General features: G+C 37.4%; 1 long non-coding RNA gene across 1 annotated transcript; it reads right to left on the bottom strand.

The window, feature by feature from the left end:
• Positions 1 to 10743: 10743 nt before the first annotated feature.
• Positions 10744 to 11928, bottom strand: LOC115429593 (uncharacterized). Its single transcript, XR_003936809.1, has 3 exons — positions 11890 to 11928; positions 10876 to 10977; positions 10744 to 10799 (listed from the first exon to the last, which is right to left on the bottom strand). It is a non-coding gene; the product is annotated as an uncharacterized LOC115429593 (long non-coding RNA).
• Between the last annotated feature and the right edge of the window lie 12792 nt (positions 11929 to 24720).

Genomic DNA, 24720 nt, shown 5'->3' with positions numbered 1-24720 from the left:
GACATCCTCTCCAATAATCTTTACAGGTCATTATTTCCTCCAACCTCATCTGTTCCTAGTTCCAGCTTTGTGACTGAACATGTTTTTTTCTCTGCAGCTTACACCTTTATTAGAGAACCTCTCCAGAGCTCTGTGCTCATCCCCAACTAATAACAAACCAATCAATACATGGAGCAAATTTAATGTCTTTGAACTGTGTGGCCGCCATGGGATTCAAGGGAAAAATTACTTTGGTTAAACCCAGACCTTTGAGGATGTTGGGAGAGCTTTCATAAGACAGCATGACATATAAAACTGTAATTAAAAAACTCACCTTATATCTTCAGCAAAGACAGTTGATGGGAGAATATAATCCGCTACCAGAGATGACTGACGCTTTTTTACGTGTTTGAGTTTTCACTTTCATTTACTACTTGTACTCATATTAAAGATTTGTTCAATTCATAGCAGTGAAACATCACAGAAGTGGATGTAGCTACTGTGACGTCCTCTGTCAGTCTGTCACTCTTATTACCCATTAAAGGCTAACTTAACTCAGGCAGTTTGTCCTTCTTGTCCATCTTGGTTTTCCACTGACGATATCAGCTCCACTTTACTCAACGAAACACCAGCACAACACATTTCCACTGCAGGTACAAGACACTGATGGTAGTGGCTTTTCCATTGGACATCTGTGCAAAACTTTACTGATATTTACTAAATGTTGAAAAAACAGAAGTGCGTAATGTAAGTTTTTCTATTAAATCATAAATGCAATGATTTGTTTATTTATTATCGTGAGATGACGCTAGAAGTCATGCCGTAAACATGGTGATGAACATAAATATCATGTAGATTTACAGATATCTTCATTATTATTAACTATTACCCCTCTATCCAGTACTAAATTTAAAAAATGATTTGGTTTCCTAGTGTGTCCACATATACCGTGCCATGTTTCTTTTAAAACTTGTCTTCTTCGCTTGTTGTAACGTCCGTCAACATCCGTTTTTTTAAATTCACATGACTTTTGTGTGATATACTGATTTTGCTACACCTGAAAAACCACCTCTTGCCAGTGCAAAAACTTTTCATGGAAAAATGAGAATTTCAGCGAAATTGTCATTTTTCCTTAAGAAACATTTTTGTGCGCAAGTTATATTCGCACAATTTGAGAGTTGATGGAAAAGCGACTAGTGTGGTTGGTCGTCAGTATAAACTACTGTGACATTTTTATCTTCTGTTATCATCATGACTGTAACCAAGAGCAAGGCAACGATGGAAGAGGAGGAAACTTAAAACTGCATTATGGAGACGGTTGAGTGAGCTTTTATCTGAATCCCTAAAATGACTCAGGACTCACAGATCTGTGTGTACTTTTACTCAGATCACTTGAGTCCTAACACATTTCAGTTCTAAATGGTGTAACCCACAAGCCTCTTAGCAACCTAATAACAATACAATGGAGGATTTACCTACCACTGCTGCAAACCCCCCACATTTGAAAATATAAAATGTAGAATCCAATAGAAATGGTCTTGCTGGGTTTCAAACCCTGGTCTCCTGTTTCACATTTATGACAAGAGTCTAAATGGTAAAGGAGTTAAATCCAAAGTAGACTGAAATTTAATCATATAGAGACAACTGTCTGTTCAAGCAGCATTTGGGTCTGCATTCTGGAAAAACAGGCACCTACAGAAGGTATGGAATGTGTTATTATAGAGTGGGAACTGTAGAACTGCATGGACTGAATATGAAATATCTTTAAGTTGCTGTGGAACAAAACCAGTGATTGAATGTTGTCAAACATAGGTCTATACCTTTACTGTATCCTGTTGTTTCTAATTTAAAATTATTTGGTATACAATGGAATTCAGTGCAATAACTGAGGACAACCTTATTAAAGCCAAGTCTTCGCTTTGATTCTAAAAGTGGTCACATTAGTGAGGTTCATTTGGATTCACTTTATTAGTGTATGATCATTAAAAAATATACAGTTTGATGTGATTTGAAACATTTATAATGTTAATTTTGCTTTACTTCACGCCTTTGAACCCCTACTCCGACTATGGACCCCACCATTATCCTACCCACCCCCCACCCCCACCCCCTCCGTTTTTTGTAGATCCGCCACTGCAACACATACTTCCATAGAAGCTGCCAAAAGTCACAGAAACTCCAGTAAGGAGTTGATTTGTAGGGAGGAAAGGAAGTGACTGAGCCAAATGTATCTGTGAGCCCAACAATCTGAGCTAGAGAGAGACACGGACCAGCCTCCTGTACCAAGGGCAGCCACAGTTCCATCTGTGTTACCATGGCAATGCTACATGATAATTCTATACATTCACATAACCAGAAGAACATCAGTTAACAGCTCAATGAAACCAACTGTCAGACAACAGAACACAACTCAAATAAAAAGTACTTCATTGGGCAAATATAGAAAAACAAGCATGGTCTGAGACCAGTGTATGTCATGGATAATTAAATAAAACAATATTAGTAGTATCTCTCTACTGCTAAAATTCCCTGAATGAGACAAAGAAGAGCAAAACTAAAGGTCACATTATGAAGAGATGATCATGAACGTTGTTTTACCTTTGCTGTTTTCTGGTCATAACTTGGTTTTACATGAATGAAACTTTTACCAGTGGCTCCTCCACTGTTTTGCGCAGAGGTGTCAAGTAATGAAGTAAGTACAAATTTTGGTTATCTATGCTTTACTGGAATAATTTTTTAAGCTGACTTTTTATTTCTATTCCTTACATTTTCATGCAATTAACTTTACTTTCTACTCCTTACATTTTAAAGATAGCCTTGTTACTTCTATTTCATTTTTCATTCTGGCTTGTCATCACTCAAATAAAAAAAACCTATCCAGATAAATTGCACCATCCGGATAGAGGGAATTTTAATTGTGGTTGGATGAGAAGTATAAACATACACCATTCTGACACTCTATTGGTTTGTACGCGATCCATCACACCTGACTTTTTGCACCATTCCAATACTTATAGTCATTATGGCCTTTAGAAACAGGTTTTTTGGGAGGTGGGGTAGTGCACTATAGGCTCCTGTGGCACGCTTTTGTCCGAATGGCATTTTTTCCCCTTACATTCACTTTTATACTATAAGTAGTTTTGAAACCAGTACTTTTACACTTTTACTTGAGTAAAAAGCTTGAGTTGATACTTCAGCTTCTACGGAAGTCTGTTTAAACCCTAGTATCTATACTTCTACCTGTGGAATGAATGTCAATACTTTTGACGCCTCTGGTTTTGTGTTACATTGAAATGATTCCTACTGGAAACAAATTACCCAGGGTTTCACAGTTAAAATGGTCTGAGTTTCCCATCTCTACTATTATAATTTCTGAAATAAAATGTTATTGTTATGCAAGAATATAATTGTTTAGACATTTGACTGACAGTGAAAAATAACAGAAAATCAATTAAAGTTAAACTTATTTGGAGTCAGTATCACATTCAGGAGTATAATATACACAGATATTGATTTATTGCAAATTTTTTAGAAGAAGTTCTTATTAGTCTGGTCAGGTCTCCATTCAAATTTATCACAAATTTTAACTGATAATTATCAAAACAATATCCAAATTCATGCAGTGACATTACACACTTAAACTTCCACTTATATGTAGAGGATTGTAGTTTAGCACGTTGATTTTGTTATAGATTGAGGAGCTCATAGACATATTTTGTCTTAAAAAAATACAACCTGGTGCTGGTTTTGACTTCTGAACTAAATCTAGAACATCTGACATTCAGTCAAACTCTTCTACTTATTTCATGGACTTTTCCATATTTTGTCAAAGCCCTTTGTCTAACTTTTTTTTTTTGTAGCACATGACAAAGGATGGCAGTTCATTTCCAATCTAACACAGCATTCATTTATTTTTTTATTACATTAGTCCCTTTATATCTATGTGCATTGCACCAACTTTTTTATCTTTCTCAGCCTATAAGAATTTTTATGATATTTTTGTTTTTTAGGCACACACTGAAAAAGAATAAAAAAGATGGAGCCACATGTAATGTTACATCTGACATGGACCTCACAATAGAACTCCTTGTATTGAATTAACACACCGTAACTGTGATTGTGTTGAATTTTATTTGCAGTAAACAAATATATGCACTGCATATCAAAATTAGCAGCTGAGTTACTATCATTACCTGTCTCTAAACAGATAAATTACCTTGAAAATACTGAGTTCTTTCCAGTACAATCAGGAATAGCTACAAGTACTGGCTGTTTTAGGATAATTTAGGGCTTCAAACTTGTACCTGGTTGCTAAGCACTTCATAAAATACACCATTTAGCTGTGCATGTCAGTGCCAGCTGATGACAAACTTCTTTCAGACTCACCTGAAGCAGCAGGTCACTGAAGTGTCATGGTGCTGGCACTGCGGTGAACTGCTAATGCAGCTGCAGACAGGTGTCAGCCATCTTTAATGTTTATGACAGAGCTCTTTTCCCTGTGTGCTGCTGATGTCATCAACACCCTAACGTTATTAATGAATAATGTCTGGAGCTTAGGTTTCAGCACAGGTTCAGGCCTAAAATTATTCCACAGCTTCAAATGATCTCAGCAGAGTCGGAGAAAGAGCCTTTTATAAAACAATAAACAAATCAGCCTCAAAAGTCGGGGAAACAACTCACGTTACAGGCCCCAGCACTGCCACAGGGGCCTCATGCAATGACAGACTGTGGAGTGGGCCCTGCTGCCCCTGAGCTGTGTACTGGTTCATGTAGCACAGCACTGTTTGGTTTGGAATTACATTTGCTATAAAATAACATCCTTAAACAGTGTAAGAACATTTGAGTCACTAATGCAGACTCTTCTCTTTGATTCTTATTTCTGTTATTTTGATGTAACAATTGTCTGTGAGTTTTCTCTTATCGGTGCGTTCTCCAACAGCCTTCTCAGTCTCTGGAGGGAGAAAAGCTTCATTTGGCATTTTTTTATGCTGGTTTGTTAGCGACAGCCAGCAATGGAGGAATTATATTTTTGGATTGTCCATCCTTCCCACTGTATCTCTATCCATATGTCCATCCACATGTCTGTCTGCATGTCTGCCTACATCACAGGAATACTTTGAGGGAATTGGGCATAAATGCTCACATGATCTAGTGTGAATGTAGAGACCAAAGGTAAAGATCATTATTACCTTTTTTCTACAGAATCAAACCAGGTGCTAGTTCGACTCTAGTGTTGGTGTTGGTCTGGAACCAGTTTGGTTTTCCACCAGCTACAAGTTGTAGTTGCTTTCCAACCTCTGTAACATGAGGTAAGTGGCTCTTGGCTGTCAGATCTTCATCTGAAAGCCTGTTCCTTGGCTGCTGGAACACAAGGACCAGGATTAAGAATAGATACCAGGTCCAAATTGGCTCGGTATTAGCCATACGGCAGGAATGAATTATTAGTTAGAAAGACAAAATTTCATGCTGATGTATCACAGCATAAAAGCATGTGATGGAATTTATATGTAAAAGGTCAAAGGTCAACTTCACTTTCAAGAAATCTTTGAGGAAACTGTTTTTGAACTTGAGGAGGATTAGAGTCCAGTTTATGTCCATGTCCTATTGGAAGCAAAGACACTGGACAGTTAGTTGACCAACACCAATGATGGGACAAAAAAAGGCAAATCGTTGTTGAAATTACAGCTGTGCAATTATTCGAATGACTATCACACTGTCAGAATGTACAATTACACCATCGCAAAATGGTGCCATTTCATGAAATAAAAAATCTGAATATGTGAACGTGGCAAAACATTCTCTGTTTATGTACAATTTAAGGCTCTGATAAAGAAATATATAGAGAACATTTGAAATGGAAACCAATGAATGAATGAAAAAAGTACAAGAAAACACAATCTCTGTGTTTGATAACACAAAAAAAAACCAATATAAATTTCCAACAGACTGTACAGAAGTAGTTGAAATTAATGCAATAAATGTTTAGCAGTGGTTCGGAGTATCAGCGCCAACAGATAACCTACCGTACATTTCCCAGCAGCAGCATTCCTGGAGATAAAGAAGATAAAAAGCTAGCTCAATGGCACTTTGTAATCTATGGTTTCATCAAATATTTTTCACCCCCGCTAATCTTCTATTTAATGATGCATAACATGGGGCAATGCTATTTACAACAGACACCAGAATAAGCAACATAAGGTGACAAAAACAAGTTGGATGCTTTTAATAAACTGCTAATTCCCTTCAGGCTTCACTGTTGGCATTTACACTAAATTATCCATATTGAATTTTATAGATGAGATAACATTTTTCTGGTGTCTGGAATAGTAGCTTTATTTTAATCTTGGCTCTCAATGTTTTTCTGTCTTAAACTGTTTTTCTACCTTTCAATTAGTCTATATTTTTATGAAAAAGGAGGGCTAAAGATGCAATTTAAAAAGAAATCTCAAAGAATGAGTGCAGATCAGCCAATATGAAAAGATGAATACCCATAGCAAAGCAAAATTGAAGATGAGATCTCCTTTATGTCACATTTCCATCTCCTAGATATAAATGAGCACCAATCGAGACCAAAGTGGTTTTCTCATTCTTCTCAAATTTTTCTCCTGAGAAATAAGTCTTAGAGTAAGCATTGTGCGAGCTCTCTAAATATTCTCACAGCTGTCTCTTTTTTTGATCTCAGCTAAGAGAAAAATGAGACATATTGTGCCGATTTCAAATATGTCTGAATTTGGTATCCTTACTTGGAAGCACTATCTCAGTTATGTCTCAGTGAGAAATATATATGGTTCTGTCTTTCATTGCTCACTATTTGAGTTCTCAGATTCTCTTACAGTTGTCTCCTTTATAGCACCTCAGCAAAAAAGAAAAATTTAAGTAGCGGAAGCTCTCAAATGAGTCTCAACATGACACACTTTAATATTACACCTCAATCATATCTCAATTTATCTCTTGCAAAAATGTGACAAAATAATTAATTCAGGCAAATCCTTTATTTGTGACATATATTTATGTAATGTTGAACAAAATTTGTTGATTTCTTGAACAAGTTGTGCATTTTCAGAGCATGTTATTTCAATAATCAACCATTAGATTTTTGGCTTCTTTTAAATTATTTGGGTTAAAACCTTTCAAGTGTGTTTGGCAAATGAGCTGCAAACATAATGCCAGGTATAGATGTCAAGTCAAGGAAAACAACTTTACCCAATATATGATCCAAGGAAACGATTGTATTGGCAGAGGTTTCCAATAGGGGAACTACATGATTACATGTACCATTTGTTACACTATCTTGCAGCAAAGAAAAACCTGCAACTTTGAATTCATGAACAAGGGCCCATTTGGTACATGACTGTTCTGAGGTAAAGAAGAATTCAATCTGTCCATACTTTGTTTGTCCTTCACTAGAAAAAACTACTGTAAAATTGTTCCTTCTCTTGCCTTTCCCATAGTGTTTTGACGTGAGATAATTTCTCTTAACTTGGGCCCTGTGAAATATCCTTACTGTTTTAGAATTGATGCAGTAGCCAGTAAGTCTTTCCAATGTAGAAAGGTGAACTGTGTCCAGTTGAAGTTCACTAGATGCTCCATATAGTTTAGTCCTAGACAAATCATTGTTATCTTGACATAAACTATCATCTTTAGTCATCTGTGTGTACAATTCAGCTATGGCATTCCCTGGCTTTATGGTTTGTGAAATAACAGGAATAGACTGCACAATTTTGACTGCATGGACGATCTGCATAGGTATATTTTGAGTGCCATGTATGAGCCTTAACAAATAGCCATTCTTGTCCTCAAAATGGAAACATGAATGAGTCCATAATGGACCAAGAGCCCTGACACTGTCTGCTAGGTGCACGAGAAGATGTACATTTGCAGTTTCGTACCGCTCACCATAGAGATTAGCCATTTGAGAACAAAAGTTCAACAGTAGTTTTTCTGCATGATCAATCTGTTCAACTGATATGGATTCCATTAACAAAATGAAAATAGCTTCACTTAGTAGAAGGAAGTGATTGTAGTAAAGTGTTGCAAGAATTCCACGGAAAACAACAGGTCCAAAGAAGATCAAAATATCCCGATATTCTGATGCTTTAAAAAACATTCTGTGAGATGCCACTGATCGAGGATATCGAGTTGAGGATGGTGGAGAGATATCCTGAAATCTCCTGTCAATTTCTTTGGCATTTTTTGCCATGCTGAAGGGCTGACGAGAAAACTCTGGAGAAAACCACAGAATCATCAAAAGGCGCATTACTCCAAGAAGGACTGAGTGCATGTAATCTATGGCAGTGCCTTTGATAAGGTTATAACTTTTAAGTTTGCTAAGCCAACAGGGACCCTTCACCCCTTTAACAGTGGTTTTGGTCTCATTTGCAATTTTCATATCAAGAGCAAACTTTTCATTTGTGCGCAGTGGCCCTTTTGGATTTCCATGTTGGTATGGAAATGCATGGACATGTCCCCTTTCCCCTGTCCTCACAGTCTCTCCTGGCTGCTCACATTTATGACATCCAAATTTCCCATTGTATTGCACTGAATTAAGGACTAAAGCTTTAGCAGGTAAGTCACATGTTCCAGCAATGGTAAGCACTTTACACACAAAAGGATCAGATGTCAACTCTGCAGGCTGCACAAGAATTCCATTGTCTGCAAGTTTACTCAGTGTGTCACTTAGTGGTCTAAGAAATGTAACCATGGATGGTTTTGCATCCCCATACCAAAGTCCAGCAAATAACATATTCTCTCTCTTTGTGCGTTCCATGAAGCTCAATTCATTGATGATGCAATAAAAAGGCCACACTGAAAATTTGGACGATTTGAAAATAGGTACCCCATCTGTGTTCCAAGTAATTGAGATGTTTTTAGAGTCACTAAGAGGACCACTCCCATCCACAAGCCGTTTGTAAACTTCTCCATCATATATATCTTCAATGTTGTTCGGATCTGTCTTCTTCCTGCTTAATCTAAAGTTAAGCTTCTTCTGAAAACCTGGCTTGAGAAACAATGACCTTATTTGTGCCTCAATTGGAACCTCTATGAAGGATGAGGATCTTTCTTCTGACACACAGGTCCCACAAGACAGACATTCTAATTGTTCACCTTCTAATGACCCAAAACAATTATTGCAATATTTATGCAATACAATAGGGGATGATGCAGAGTGGGAGAAAAAAAAGTCTTTGAACTTCTGTACACTATTTAAGCAGTCTGTATTCAGACTATCTGGACAAAGCAACTTGAAAATTTTCAGCAAATCACTAAGGGCTTTATCAGTTAATTTATGACAGTTTACATAAGCCATGATCATCAAAAGGCACTCTGCCACAGTTATTGATGCATTATCATATAATGGTCTGTCTGTTGTGTCCTTGAAATTTGACTCTTCTGCACACTCCTCACTCAAACCCTCTTCAAATCCCTCACTGAACATATGTCCATCATCGTAAATCCAATCCCCTACATCAGGGAGAGCTTCCTCAAATGATTGAGATGGATCATACTCAGCACTGCCATGTTGTTCAGTTGTTATACCATCAGGTGGATCTCTGAAGGCTGAACTGGAAGATGGTTCTTCATTGTCTTCGATAGAGAGAACAGTTGAAATACTTTCTTGTGCCTCGCTTTCTTGTGCTGGTAAAAAAATTGAATAAAAATTATTAAGGGTCTAAAAAAACATCTTGTCACAACTAGTGCTGTCAAACGAATAAATTCTTAATTATGATTAATCTCAGGATTTCCTGAGTTAATCATGATAAATAGCATTTTTTTCTTTTTTGTAGGATCCGCTCAGTGACAGAACATATTGTACATCATTAGACTGACAGACAGACAGAGGGTGTGTGTACCTGACAGGTGGTGAGAGACTTGATGTTCCACAGTGAGTGTGGTACATCCTGCATGGACACCAGGAGGCTGAACATGTTCCCCTAGAAGTGCAGCGTTTTGGGCTCCTCCAGGAAGCACCCCCTCCTGCTGTGTTCTCCTGCTGCTAGCTCCTGACACAGAAGAGGACACATAAATAGTTCACACATTTTTTCTGGATCACGACCCTCTAGAAAATATTAAGAGAGCCACATTTTGTTTAAAGTATATTTTTCATCAATAAGCAAAAAACAGATTCCTTGTGAGAAACTTTCTTGCAAGAAACTCAAAAGATAAAAAAGAAAAAGGAAAAAAAAGAAAACACATAAAATACAAGAGACAAGTTTACATAAATGGAAGATATTTATAAATACACCTAATAGGATGCATTTTTTTTTTCCCCACATCTTGATCATGCTATAGCAGTTTATGTTTACATCTCTTTCTATGTTTTGGATAACACATAATCCACAGTGTTGAATGTAACTCATCACAACACACAACAATAAGAAGTTGTGGGACCTGAGCTGAATGAGTAGCTGGACAGGGTTCGGAAGGATATATATGATACAGGCTGATGGTTACAGACAATGCCAATAATGAGTAGAATTCCACAGTAGCAAACCGAACATGAGGCTGCAGCCACTCAGTAAGCTTTATGAAAGGATCATGGTCTTAAATTATTATTAACAGCCTTAACTTAAAGGAGAGAGGTTCAAAGAACACTAATCTAATTGTATCTTTCTATCTACAGTGCTTGTGATTCTCGATCAGAACTAGTTGTGTTCAGGATCTCTCTCCTTCCTCTGCACTTGCCACTGGGTGTGGCTACAACAGGTCAGACAACAGAGAAGATGCCTTTTGAACATAAAACAAACACACACACTTCATAACTTACCTAAATATTGCTGATCAGTCTCCACATGAACATTGGTGGCCACAGGGAGGGATGACTGCAGGGAGGAAAATAACGTATTAAATATCATATGCTGTAAGTCTGCTGCAACACGGCTATGCCAGGCTACTCACCAATTGTGTAGTCCTTCTTGGTCGTTTATTTGGGTCTTCTTCATTACCAGTCCTTCTCCATCGTTTTCCAGGTTTTCGTCTGGTCATTTTGACACTCCAATACTACACAAGCTGCTGGAATATATAGTGGAACTTTCTGTAATTTAAAACTCTACATTATGATGAAGCATCAAGTGTTTGTTGAGTAATAGGGGTTTTCATCTTATCAGTTCTTAAGCAAACAGAAAAAAAAAATTCTAGAAAGTGTCGATTTTATTCCACTTCCAATTTTCTCTGTTCATTTCTTTGAACCATTTTGATCTTTTATCTTATCACTTCCAGTCTCGCATGTGTATTCATTATTCTGTGTGAATTCTCTCCTAATTGGATAAAATTGATAACCTTACCTAAAAATGCATTTTCTGTTTAATAAAGAGCAGGGGGAAAGGGGAGACCATGGCCATTTAACAATTAATCAATGACTGGTATCAGAAATAGTATAGAGCTGTTATATTAATATTAGGTTACTGTTAATTTCAAAATCTTAAGTCAAACTACAAAATTATCACAAAGATCATATTCTTAAAGTAGCAAAAGTATTGATGATCAATTTGGTATAATTTACATAAATGGTCTAATATTAACTATGTAGCAACATGATTTTAAATGTGGTAACAAATACATGTTTTGTGCCAAACAATTTCACAATTATTCTATGAGACACACGTGTTGTAAACAATGCTTCGACCTTTCTGAGGAGTCTGAACGCTATGAGATTCGTAACCATAGACATAGCAAGTTGTAATTATTTTAATAAAAAACAGTTCTGTCTCAGTAGTCATACGTGTATTAGCTAGGTGTAAGTATAGCTAAGTATAGCTAGCTGGTTGCGCGTATGCGGCATTTAGGCTATATCACACACAGTGATTTATATACGGTCTATTTTCGTAAGGTGACATTAGGCCTACTGAAGCGCATGTGCGTTAAGAGAGTCTGTTAATTTGCAAAACAAAAGAAACTTACAATATTACTTACTTTTAGTCGTTATTCTTTACAAAGAAGTTGTGCTGTTTCAGTCAGTTCTGCCCATCCAGCCAGCATTCTTCTTCTGTGGTGTTAAATGGCAGTTTGCTACCCGGCTACTGGTTTCAGAGCGCAAAGAGTGGATAACTCATGATTTCCAAGAAGACAGAATATCCTCCAGAGCAGAAGAGGAATATGAAACATTGCACTCGCGGGAAGAACACAAGTGACGTTCACGACCGAGGTGAAGTTAGCAGCGGGTTGGTTATTTGACGGACATTCAGAAGCCAACGCCTTAGGGACTATCAATAAATTGCTGCTCTTAATGCTGGAGAAAACTTTACTCAAACTGCACTCATTTAAATGTCATAGTCGATAAACTGTCAAAGCCGAATTGCAGTTTTGCAATAATTATGGCATAACTTTAGGAAACACTATTTAATATTGCTGTCCAGTCTGTATCAATATTTTTTTATGAATATTATTCCTATTTTTTTTAACAAAAATTTAAATTTCTCTTCAATCGCTTCCAAGTCACGTGACCCAGCGACTCCAAATCGGTCTCAAATTATTATACTAAAGAAAAATTTAAATTTTTTGCAAAAAATATGAATAATATTCATAAAAAATATTGATACAGACTGGACAGCAACATTAAGTGGTGTTTCCTAAAGGTACTCTTTAGTATAATAATTTGAGACTGGTTTGACGTTGCTGGGTCACATGACTAGGAATATTGAGGAAAAACTGACATTTTTTGTAATGAAAAATATTAATAATATTCATAAAAATATGAATACAGACTGGACACCAATATTAAGTGGTGTTTCCTAAAGTTATGTCATAAATATTACTAAACTGCAATTCAGCTTTGACAATTTATTAGTTCTATGAAATTTAAATGAGTGTAGTTTGAGTAAGGTTTTCTGCAGCGTTTGGACCAGCAATTTATTGATAGTCCCTAAGGCCATGGCTTTTGAATAGACGTGTCCGTTGGCCGCTAGCCCGCTACTGCAGGTCCACGCCGAGACTTGGAGAGGTAAGAATCGTTATTTGATCAACTACGTAATGATGTGAAGAGTTGAATAAAGAAATTCTTTGGCTATAAGGTAAAACCATTTAATACGTCAATGGGTAAAACATTTAACTGAAATGGCATGTTTGGCTAGCTGGCTAGCGGCTAGTGGCTAGTAGCTTACTCAAAGCTCTGCAGTTAACAACCAAAGTGTTACATATATTTCAAGAAGCATTTCTAGATATTGATATGACTTTGGTTTTGCACGGTAAAGTCATGCAGTAACAAACTGTGTTTTCTCAAAATATAGTTTTTCACTTTGTGTTGCCGGATAGTCACGTAGTCACGTTTAAACTTGACTTGGTTGACTGGAGCCCCTCAATGGCTCTATAGTAGGCCGCCCTCTTATTTTTGCTCTTCACTAAATATCTCTAAAATAGCAGATCTACAAGTTTACAACACATCGTGTAACGAGTCAGCATGTTGCGAGGTTGCAGACGTACTCTTTTCTGCAAAAGGTTGGACTAGATTAGGGACACTATTGTTCACGGTCTTCAAAATTATTTTAATCTTGGTGGTTTTACAGGTCATGAAATAAACAATAAGTTAGGAAAATGATTTGATTTTTGCTCATTTTGATCAAACTCTTGCCCCCAAAGATATGGAGTGAATTAGGTTAAAATACTGTCTATTCACATTATACTTAATGATCCAATTTTTCTTTATTAACAGGATGGACAAAAAAAAGGAAAATAAACACAAAAAAGAGGGTACGGGTTCCCACCCAGAAAATTAAGGACCTGCGGAGCTCCCCTCCCCCAAATGAGCAATCTGGTAAGTATGGAGGTAATACTGTGAACTGGTATAGTTTCTGTTATGTGCACTTTATGTTGCCAGTGGGGGGGTAATCACAACATTACGGTCCAAATGGGGTCTAAAAATACCACTATAAATTGTTGTGCCCAAATAGAAACATATTCTCTCTCGGTCTTTCGCAGGGTGTTTTGCATTCGTCAGATGGGAGGATGGCTATACTGGCAAAATCTTTACAGGATCTGACATTATGGCAAGAGACGAGGCTCCTGTGCAGCTGCAAGATCTTAGATCAGGGGATCCTATTTTAGCAAAGTGGTCAGATGGTAAATTTTACAGGGCCACTGTTGAATATATTTCAGGGGAAGATCAGACCAGGCTGCCAAAAACCACCGCAACTCCACAAGAGTCCTTTTTAAAAATGTTAGAAAATGTTGAGCCATCTGACTCAATGTCAGAGGCTGACACCATTATAATAGATAGGAGCCCACTGTCTGAACATGGTGAGAAAATGTCAGAGCTGAATCCATCACCTGATGGGGGACATGCAAGAGGCCTCAACACCACTGGCCCACCACCCTATAGGTAGGCTTGTTATAATGATTAAATAATTGCCTGGGCCTACGACTTCAAAACTTTTCATCATTATCCAATCAGATTTGGTGGAGTTCAAAACCAAAAAAACAGCATTAGGATGGTTTTGTTTTCCAATCTGCGATCATAGAATTATTTCAGTAAATAGTTTGTGAATGACAAATACAAGTTTTATTTTAAACATATATGACCCGAAATCCAACATCTGTATCCACTTGGATTTTGGGATTAAAAGTTTTGAACTCGTGGGCCCTGATGAAAATTACTTGCCATTATTTTTGCATAATGGTCACAATCGTTAACATTCATCTATTTAAATTAATCTGTTGAAAAATGTTTGATTTTCAAATCTTTAAGCAAAGAATGGAAGTAGCCACTCTATAAGCTCACTTGTCACAACACATTGTTTGCTTGTAGATCAGCTATTTCCACTAATGAAATATTTTAATTAGGGATGCAAATTATCAATTAATTTATTAATTGTTAGTTGTTTGACCTTATCGATCGATTGATTTATTGATAAGTGGTGCTTCTTCCTGAGAATCTAAATTTCACAATTAAAATGTGTAAAGAACACATTATTTAACCCTTAAATAAGGTTGAGGGTCCAATTTGACCCATTTTTATATTAGATAACAGTAAAAACACCCTAAACATTTCTTCTCTGACTTTAAGTAGACTTCTAATGGGTCACATTTCAACTTAAAAAAAAAAAATCAGCAGACAGAAGCAGTACCCTGTTCAAGGTATATTACACACAATATCTACAGGTGAATTGCACTTTCTTGCCACTACACTGTTATAAATATGCTAACTACTTGAAGGAGAAATAAGCAATATTGTTTCACCACTAGGTTTGCTGTTGGGCACTGCCTGTAGACCAAAACAAAGTGTGCCATGAGTCTCACATCCCTCTATCTCTGATGTGTTTAGCTATTAATCTTAAACATCCCTATTTTTAAAATATATGATTATCAATATGGCAGATTTCAGTCATAGTATGTTTATTTTCATTATTGATACCAGCCATCATATACATAAAAAGAGTAGACAGCTCCAGTTTTTAAGGCAGTGTTTAAACTTCTTTTATGTGTATACTGGTCATTTCAGTCACTTCTTTGTAGTTATTTGTCATATCTATTCTCACCAATTTGTCTTTACTAAATGTCATTAATGGTTTAATATAATTTTATGATAGCTCAACCAATGGGGGCACCATTGGTCCATCATTCTACCAGGGCCATACACCCAGCCCATCACCATATGGCCGCAACATGTCTGGTCCATCACCTGGCGGAGGCCATACACCCAGCCCATCACTGTATGACCTCAACAACTCTGGTCCATCACCCGGTGGAGGCCATACACCCAGCCCATCACTGTATCACCTCAACACCTCTGGTCCATCACCTGGCGGAGGCCATACACCCAGCCCATCACTGTATGACCTCAACAACTCTGGTCCATCACCCGGTGGAGGCCATACACCCAGCCCATCACTGTATGACCTCAGCACCTCTGGTCCATCACCTGGTGGAGGCCATACACCCAGCCCATCACTGTATGACCTCGACACCTCTGGTCCATCATCTGGTGGAGGCCATACACCCAGCCCATCACTGTATGACCTCACCACCTCTGGTCCATCACCTGGTGGTGGCCGTGCAGCTGGCCCCCCAGCTATTGGGGTCAGTCCACCTGACAGCGGAAAAGCAGGTTGCCTGGTGCCATACAGGAGAGATGCAGGCATATCATCTAACAAGAGCAACATCCCTGCAGCAGAAAATGCATGGACACCATGTGATGGATGTAGGGGGGAGGTCGAAAAAATCCTTCATGAAAAGAGAAGGATTGATGAAGTCATCTTGAGAATAGGTAAGTAATTTCTGCCAACTCATTCTCGATATAATTGTTTTGTTTATCTATATTATTGTTTGGGCCTTGAACACATAAATATACCGTTTGAACTCTCCTAGAAATAAGGCAGAAAAGAGGGCTGAGGTGTTAAACAGACGGTGTAAGGTAAAAATGGTATGGGAAGGTTTATGATCAAAGCTTATTTATTGCACATAATCCTTGATATAATAGCAAATTAGAAATCACTCGTAATGTTAAATTATAATATGAACATAATTTAACAGTGCAGCAACTCATTATATTAATTGTGATATTTTAACAAGAAAGTGTATAAATGGGCTAAAGGGGATCAAATTTATCTAAACTAGTTTAAGTAAAATCTATTGTCACTCATTTTTCCTGTCATATTAATATTTTTAATTGAAAAATTAAGTGCAGCAGTGATAATTTTGAATTCAAGTTTCATCTTCTTGGGCAGGTTGAAATTCTAGTTAAAGCTTATGTAGGGTAAACACTTGTTAATGGTGGGCTACTTAGTCTTGGGACATATTAAAGGTGCGGGAGACTTTTGTGACCAATTTTTCATCAAATCTGTAAAACCTCAGTCATAGCCTAAGTATCACGAATCTGTGGAAAACGGAGGTTCGCGCTGCCGCTGCATGCATCTGCACGAACCTCCCTGCAACGGCAGCACAAGCCTCCGTTTCCCAAAGTGTATGTTGCAACAAAAAATTCTGAAAATGCCCAAGTTCCCTCCCGGCTCTGAATGTAAACACATGGTATTTGTTTATGGTGGATGGCACTTTGAAATTGTTCACCGTAATGCAAGAGATTCAGGTGAGTAATCACAGAAAGACTTACAGATTCGTGATACTTAGGCTATGACTGATGTTTTACAGATTTGATGAAAAATTGGTTACGAAAGTCTCCTGCACCATTAAGTTTGAGTGAAATGAAAATTTTTGTTGTACTAAGGTACAAATTACTATTTGTACCTTTGTAAAAGCTCTTCTAGGGACGCACATTGCAAATTAGCCTAGGCTCTAAATGTTCTAGTGTGTTACATTGTGAATGTACATATACTTGTCCCTATCAAATTAATTATTGAATTAATTAACGAGTTAATTAACTACTAACAACATTTCTCCCTAAATTTAAATGAAAATATTATCATTTAGAGCATTTATTGGTTAAAAAAAAAAAAAAAAGACAACTAGTCAAAAAAAAAGTTATTTCAGACCTTGAATGATGCAAAGAAAACATGTTCATATTCATTCCTAGACAACACAACACAAATATTTTAACTTAGGAGTTTATACATCAACTTTAGTGGGATGATGTCAGTGTTTAATCCCAGCAGTGGTTTTTATAGTATTCCTATAAAATCAGATGTGGTTCAGGTGATCACCTTATCAGTGTCTCATGAAGTAGAATGGCTTGCGTTTGTGTGTTGGTACAAAAACACAAAAAAAAAACTAGAATGAAAAGCGTGCCATACATGTAGAGATCTACTTTTAAAGAAACATTTGTAAAAGGGGTCTCTTAATTTTTTCCACGACTATGCGAGGTCATGTAGGCATGTTTTTAATATGCAAAAATTAACTAGCCTGCCATTAAAGCCTTGAACCATTTAAAGAGTAGTTTGGTATTTTTTCACTCTTGTATTGTTTGCTTTATTTCTCCCTTTCAGATCCAAGCCAGGTCAGAGAGCTTCAGACTCTTTGCGACCTCATTGGAGAGAGACATCGTGACAGCCCATCTTCACCATCGGGCCAGCAGGAGCTCTTTCCTGGGAGTGGCATATTCATCTCATCCTTCCGCCTTGCTGCCATGAGTCACGCATCAAAACCACATTGCATGCGCCTGTTTCATGCACTTTTTGATCATTTCTTCACTGCTGAAGAGTGTCAAAATGCAGTCCCCTTTGGTCGCCCTGGCACCAACCCCTCAGGAAAGGAAGGAAAGCGGGTCCTTGACCGTAAAAAAGTTGACGGAATCCTAAGTAAGTTTTCTCAAAATTAGGCTCTGTGTGTTTTCAGGCCAGGATAGTGGGGATAATAATAGATTTATGATCAGGACAGTGTAGCAATGATTATTATCATAGTAGAAGTCAGGGTTTCCATGGGGTCTTAAAAAGTCTAAAATTTAAAAGTCCCAATTTAAGGCCTTAAAAAGTCTAAAATCTGACCTGGTAATTTTTAAAATGTTTGCGCTGATCTTATTTTTATTTATTTATTTTTTTATATCATACAGCGCTTTTTGTCATCTCTCTCGATCTGTTTCTCTTGAGCTGCAGTTTTTCTCCTTGGGGCCACTGAAAGCACTCTCAGAGAAATGTGAGCTGATTAGCGAACAGAGGAGGACTGACTGTGAAACTGACCAATCACTGACAGATTGTGAGTCCTGACATGACATTGGTTTATCCCTTGACATGCGGTTCTTTCTAACAAAACAAGGAAGTGGCGCGGTCTTTGTCAAACGAGTGGATTATTTTATTATTTTGGTGCTTTGATGAGATGAAAATACATACTCGCGGCTGTAGGAGATGTGAAGACGCCACTGCGTGTGATAAAGACCACAGAAAGACAAGACCCCTGCAGAAACCCTGAGATGTTTAACACCTGAAATGAAGTTTTATCCAGTATCACTTACAGCATCTTTAAGGATAACAGACTATTGTTTACATTTATGTTTATGATTGGCCCAACAAACTTACTTGCTGATTGATTAGAAATTCTTTGAACTGAAATGAACGTCTCACGGTGTTATGTCCTTTTATCCTGAAGTGCAGTTGTGTATGGTCTATGTGGTCTTTCTGTCAAATTACTCATGCCAGATTTTAATACTCTTGTCTTACAGCATATGTCTTGAGATGTGCTGCTCCCTGGTTGGGACCAAATCAAGGAGGCCAAGCTCAAGAAAGCCTTTGTCAACAAATGTAGGGCCAGAGCAGGTTCGAAGGAGTAGACCGCTGCTATAACCTACAGTATGTGGACTGCTTTTGCTCTCCTCTTCTGTTTTCTTTTTCATTTTCAAGGACCAGAGGCAGTACTTTACATACAGTACCTGCCAAGTTGACTGAGGCTTGGTATTTGTGTTATTAGTAGTAGGGTCTCAGATCCTGTTCACATGGTTTCATGTGCTTGTTTCAAACCCAAATGTGATTGTTCCATGTACCTTAGCAGTGCTGGTCCTTTTTTACCATCTGGAAGTGTTGATTTTTTGTGCGTTGGCCAGAGAGCTTTATAGAATGCACCACAGTTCAAATATTCCAGTTCCATAACAAAGCTTTCACACTGTTCTAAATGGATCTCTGGATGTAAACGGCACTGTATTTAATTTTTTATTTTTGTGATTTTTTTTTTTTTTACCTTTTATATTTTTGTATTTTGTTATAATTTTAAAATAAGTGTAAATGCCGCTACCCAAAACCTAATGGTGCACTAATGCTGTTACCCAAATATAAGTTTTCAACTTTTCGTTATGGAGTATTGTTTTTACAGTTAATTGAATAAAGATAATTACTCTTAAAATTACATTCTCAATTTGTTCTCTCATTTCTCAAATATGGCTCAGATATCATTCTCAAAATAATAATCATAATTCTAAGACACTTAAGAGAAATAATCAAGACATGGAAGAGACATCGGACAAAATCTCTTTTAAGGCTAATACTTCTCAGATTTGTCTCATAAAAGTCTCAGATTCATCTCATACTATTCTATTTATTTGTCCTTCAAAACAACTAAGACATAAATGAGATCAGGGGCATACAATTATTAGATCTCCACTAGTTATCCCACTTCTCAAGTGTTGCTCAAATGGTTTTCTCAACTCAACCTCCTTTGTCCTAGTGATGTCTTGTCTCTTTTTAGCTTATCTCTTGCTCCTAAGGGACCCTTAGGAGAAGTAACTCAGAAACAAATGACCACGGAATGATACAAATATGAGAAGCTCAAACTGATCTCAAGAGATGAGATTGAACAACAGATGAGCAACACATTTTTGCTATGGGTACATTAATGATAACAAAGACTACAATATACTTTATGGTCCACTTAAGGAAATTTGTTTTGAGATCAGTGAATAAAGAGGAGTTTGCATGTTCTCCCTGTGTCTGCGTGGGTTCTCTCCGGGTACTCCGGCTTCCTCCCGCCATCCAAAGACAGGCACTGACAGGTTAATTGGTTAATCTAAATTGCCCATGGGTGTGAATGTGAGAGTGATTGTTTGTCTCTATATGAAATATCCTGGGTGTACCCCGTCTTCCCCGTAAGTAGCTGGGATAGGCTCCAAGTGACCCCCGTGACCCTAGCGAGGATAAAGCGGGTTCAGATAATGAATGAATGAATGAATGAATAAAGATATATTATAATATAATAATAAAAATTAAATATTGATCAATAAATCAAATTTAGCATGCAGTAGAAACAACTAAAAGTCACAAAGTAAAAACTAGAAGAATGCATATGCAGTCAATAACATTTCACATGGCCTCATATTACAGATTTCCCTCTATATCCCTCCTGACAATATTGCAGAGGATTTAGCAGACTTAAGCCTTATTGCATTATTACAATTCATTTGATATTATTACTAATCAATTCCTCTAAAGGTACTGTAAAGAGAAAAAATGAGAGAGAGATGGATTGAAAAGAGAGGAAAGACAAACACCGTGTTTATGGAAAGTCTACATATCTACTCACCAACACTGACTTTGCAAATTTGGCTGAATTTCTGAAATTTTATGGAGCTTTTGCTTTGGGTTAGTGTCAGGTTTTAATAGAGAAATAGTGAGGTCATTGTCTTTGTTGTCATAATCATATGGTTAAAACACAATAAAACAAACCCAAAAGTGAGGTTTTAATGTCTCTTTGCTAGTGAATCCAGTCAGTGTCTTTGTTAAACTCTTTGTGTGTCACTTAAAACCAAAGAGCTAAAAAAAAAAAAACTGAAAAGAAGTGTTGATAGTGGCAGTGCTTGTTTCAGAAATGGCTTGTTCCCTCTGGCAGCCGTTCATTCTTCTCATGTACAGACTCAATTAGGACAGAGTGTTCGTCTCTTAGGTGAGGAAAAATATGGCAGTAATGTGACTGAGGTCAACAGGTTACAAAGCACAGCAGAGAGTATGTTTGCTCCTTGGTCTCCAGAGGCCAGAGTGTCTTCTCCTGACTCAGTGTCAGTGTGGTTGTTGTCCTCAGGGCACAGCGCTGTGTGGTGTTTGAGTGGCGGCTGGGCCAGGTTGACTGATCTGTTGGTTCACACCTGTGTTCAGATTACCACGATAAGACACGGGGAAACAGCGAGCTGCCAGAGAGCGTTTCATACAGTGGGCCCGGAGTGGTGCCCTGGGGGACTCCTGACACATACACTTAGTATTTATCTCCCATTTTACACGACAGCGCCAAGAATCTGGCATGTGTGAGGATTTGCATTCCTGTAAATGAGATTAAATCTGCAGACGTGTGAAGAGGCAGGGCTACCTTCACTCATGTTTAACAACCAAATCTCACCTGTTTTTACGACAACACAAATCTTCCCTTCTACACTTTGTATCTGAGTGTCACATGCACCTGAGTGTGTTCTGAAAATATATGGGTTGTTCATGTTTTCCAGAAACATTTTGGGTTCATAGCTGTTGGAAAAATTACATGTTTCTCGTATTTTCAGCATCCAGTCCAAATACTTATGTTTACCTTTTAGGACTATTGGAAAAAGTCAGCGACTCAAGAAACAATGATTATGATGAATGATAAAACTGATTGGACAAGCCATAGAATACTATTATAAGTCCATGACATTCTATTGGATCATATACCCTTTTTTTTAGTCACTATTTTTTATTAACCTTTGAACATATAAAGTTGTTATGGGATGTTATTATCTTTGCTAAATTGCTGTTTGTTGATTCATGGTTCAGACTAAACTGCGATGGCTCTGACCTTGTCCAGACGATTCCAAACAGATCTTTAGTGCAGTTATTGGTAACACAAACCTACAGAAAGCAGAGGTGATTTGTGGTTTTACTGTGGCTGTTTCTAAAAACAGAGCTAAGCTAACAGAGCTGTAATGCAAACTATCAGCTGACAAAGCAGGTGAAGATTATAAGACACAGTATTATTTTGACCAACTATCAAAATAACCAGCGATGAGTTTTGGTTTGAAGAAGAAAATTTAATGATACCATAATACAGATGTGTGTAAACCAGTGTTTTTCAACCTTGGGGTCGGGACACCACATGAGGTTGCCTGGAATTCAAATGGGGTCACCTGAAAATTCAAGTAATTAATAAAAAAACAAACAAAAAAACCAAAACAAATAAACAATACATAGTGAGTTGAGAGAGACCATCCCTATACATTAAAGACATGACAAACTCTGAAGCTAAAACTGAAGCACTGTGGTACTATTTATCTTTCAAATGTTCATTGTGGTCAGTTTCAGATGCTGCAGCTCTTTCATAATTCATAGTTTGAGTTATTGTTTGTTCAGTATTAATTGTCAGCCTTGTAAATCCAAGCTGGACTGACTGTACATATCCTGACCAAGGAAAATAAAATTCTCACTTTGTGCAGTAATCTACATCTGGCTTTTCTGCCTCCGTCCATAATAATATACATTATATAGATTAAATGTTGTCTAAAATGAACATTTATTTGCAATATAGTATAACAAACTATTACATGATCAAAAACAAATTAATTTTACTGAAAAAATGTCTTCGTTTTGAATGTCTGAGGTCACCAGAAATGTGTGATATTAAAATGGGGTCACAAACTAAAAAAAGGTTGGAAACCACTGGTGTAAACAATGAGCTTTATACTTTATTTAATGAGTGGTACAATCTGTGGATACATAGCATTGATTTTGGTAGATCTGAGTGTGTTCTGGTACGCATGTTCCTGAGAGTCTGAAATATCAACAATATGTGTAACCTTTCTAAAATATATTTCCCTTTATCATTTTCTTATGCACAGGAGACATGTTGTGAGCATGTTTTGCCACATTGTCCTCAGAATCACCTGGGAAATGTTTGTCGGTGACGCTAACGTCAAATGTTGTCGGGCAGCAGGTTTCATCGTGTAGAAAGCCACTGACATCTGTCTCTGTCTGTATCTTCCACCTGACTGAACTCAAACCATGAGCGCTCTTTGTTTGCTCGTGTGTATATGCCTCACTTTTTTATGATCAATTGTTTGGCAAAGAGGCGGCTGTTTGTCTTTCACCCACAAGCTTGACGGAGTGGAACAAATGGAGTTATTCCACTCATGTTCACTCACTGCTCATACAAAGCTGAGGAAGGGATTTGTTGAACGGTGGTTAAATATTGTTGCTGTCTATCAGTGATGAAACTGAATTGAGAGGTTGGTCAGCGTGGACTGTGCAGTGACCCAGGTGATGTATGAGCATCTGCCACATATAAACTGGAAATATAAAACCCACTGAGAAGGATATTGGATGTAAACTGTGGTGTGAGTGTTTGCAGAACCTGTCCAGGCTATGTAGTGATGGTCTTTCTAGTGTTCACCTGTGTGTGTTATATTTGTTTGAGGATCCAATTTGTGTAGGGTTAAAAAAGGAGGAAACCTAGACGTAGAGTCGGTTTACAGTTTAGATAATACTGAGGCAACTGAAGCAGAAAGTCTAGGTAAATATGACTTAAACATTAGGTGACAGTTAACGAGTAAGTAGAAGGAAATAAGTATACCATGTTATGTAAAGGACTATTGAAGGGTTATATATGTTTTCCATTTCCTCAACCTCTCCTGGCTGTAAAACATGGCCTTTCTCATCATGCATACAGTGCAGTTAAACACACACCATGTCATTTCTGTCACTGCTCTCTGAGCTCGTCAAATCAAAACCAAACAAGTGGTACCAGGCACAACAAACCCCTCCCCTTGCATGAATTGTAGCTTATTTTGGTATCGATCTAGCTGATGTCATCATGTCTATGCGTGTGCTGATGTCAGCATAGATATAGACAGCACAGACAAATTTTGGTCATAATAAGTGAATGGGAAAAAAAACAAAGATTTTAAAAAAATTCATAAAAATGTGAACTTTGACCTACTTTTCCCAAAATGCAATCATATCTGTTCTGGGTCACTTGCAATCTATAAACCCAATATGATATGAATTCAACCAATAGTTTTGCTGCTAAAGTGTTAACAAAAAAAAACAAAAACAAAAATGAAGAAACAAGCCAAACCAAAAACAATACCCTTTGCCTCCCCTTTGGGGGGTGGGGTAAATATGTAGTTCATTTAAATTATGAGATATCATGGGATCATAGGAGTTTACGTTTTCATCACCGTCTGTGGGATTTCTATCTTTGTTTTTAGAAAGTTGCAGTGGTAGGGGAGGATTCAGCCTACTTATGACCAGTGTTATGCAACTTACTGTCAAACTGTAATCCATTACAGATTACTTGTCACTGTTATTTAAAAGTAATTCCTTACCTTACAATATTACTGTCTCAGAACTCTAGTGTGTTACATGACTCCTGTATTCATTTTGAGTTACATACATACTTTTGTCATAAATGGTGTGTGCACAGTAG

Source organism: Sphaeramia orbicularis, chromosome 12 (genome assembly GCF_902148855.1).
Source record: "Sphaeramia orbicularis chromosome 12, fSphaOr1.1, whole genome shotgun sequence".
NCBI classification, from domain to species: domain Eukaryota; kingdom Metazoa; phylum Chordata; class Actinopteri; order Kurtiformes; family Apogonidae; genus Sphaeramia; species Sphaeramia orbicularis.
The sequence above is the reverse complement of the archived record's forward strand: the minus strand, read 5'-3'. Positions and strand labels throughout refer to the sequence as shown.